This window comes from Mustela putorius, unplaced genomic scaffold (assembly GCF_011764305.1).
Source record: "Mustela putorius furo isolate JIRA1106 unplaced genomic scaffold, ASM1176430v1.1 tig00004201_pilon_pilon_pilon, whole genome shotgun sequence".
NCBI lineage: Eukaryota > Metazoa > Chordata > Mammalia > Carnivora > Mustelidae > Mustela > Mustela putorius.
The window spans coordinates 12,835-14,275 of NW_025422316.1; the positions used below are offsets into that span (position 1 = coordinate 12,835).

Consider the following 1,441-nt stretch of genomic DNA (forward strand, 5'->3'; position numbering starts at 1 on the left):
TATGTACAATGGGATACTATGCAGCCATCAAAAGAAATGAAATCCTGCTATTTGTGATGACGTGGATGGAACTAGAGGGTATTATGCTTGGCAAAATAAATCAATCTGAGAAAGACAACTATCATATGATCTCCCTGATATGATGAAGTGGAGATGCAACATAGGCGGTTTCGGGCGTACGAAAAGAAAAAATAAAAGAAGATGGGATTGGGAGGGAGACAAACCATAAAAGACTGAATCTCACAAAACAGACTGACTGGGGGTTGCTGGGGGGGGAGGTGTGTTGGGAGAGGATGGTGGGGGTATGGACATTGGGGAGGGCAGGTGCTATGGTGAGTGATGGTGAGTGCTGTGAAATGTGTAAAGCTGGTGATTCACAGACCTGTACCCCTAGGGATAAAAACACATTATATGTTTATAAAAAATCAAAAAAATAATTTAAAAAATCCATTAAAGAAAAAACACATATTGCACGCCCAGACCTAATCTCATATTCAATCAAAAAAGTTTGAAAGTTTTCCCCTTAAAGATCAGAAAAAAGACAATTGTGTCCACTTTCACTATTCTCATTTGACATAGTACTGGATGTCTTAGCCAGAGAAAAAAGGAACACAAAGAAATAAAAGACTCAAAAAAAAAAAAAAAGGAAGAAGTAAAATTTTCTTTTTTTGGATAACATGAACTTACATGTAAAAGAATCCTAAAAAATTCACAAAAAATTTTGAATTAACAAATTTAGTAAAGCTGCCAAATACAAGATCAATATATAAAAGACAAGAATTTTGTTTTGTTAAGTTTTCTTTTATATGGAATGCTTCCCAGTTTTTCATGTCATCCTTGTTCAGTGATCAAGCTAATCTTCTCTGCATCATTCCAATTTTAGTATATGTGCTGCCAAAGTAAGCACAAGACAGGAGCATTTTAACACTCTAATGATGAACTGTCTGAAAAAATAAAGAGAACAATCTAATTCACAATAGCATCAAAACTAATAAAATACTTAGGAAAAGATTTAACTAAGAAGATGAAAGATCTGTACCCCATAAACTATGACATTGATAAAGAAATTGAAGGAGACATAAATGGAAAGATAGCTCATATTTATGAATGGTAAGAATTAACATTGTTAAAATGTCCATACTACCGAAAACCATCTGTAAATTCAATTCCTATCAAAAATCCAATGTTAGGGGCGCCTGGGTGGCTCAGTGGGTTAAGCCGCTGCCTTCGGCTCAGGTAATGATCCCAGGGTCCTGGGATCGAGCCCTGCATCAGGCTCTCTGCTCAGCAGGAAGCTGCTACCCTCTTCTCTCTCTGCTTGCCTCTCTGCCTGCTTGTCATCTCTCTCAGTGAAATAATAAATAAATAAATAATCTTTTAAAAAAAAACCCAATATTGTGTGTTTTTTACAGAAGTAAGTAAAGAATCCTAAAATTTATAT

At 35.5% G+C, this 1,441-nt stretch overlaps 1 non-coding gene across 1 annotated transcript; it reads right to left on the minus strand.

Moving 5' to 3' along the window:
- Positions 1 to 800: 800 nt before the first annotated feature.
- LOC123389931 lies at positions 801 to 907 on the minus strand. The gene has a single exon (XR_006604600.1). It is a non-coding gene; the product is annotated as a U6 spliceosomal RNA (small nuclear RNA).
- Between the last annotated feature and the right edge of the window lie 534 nt (positions 908 to 1,441).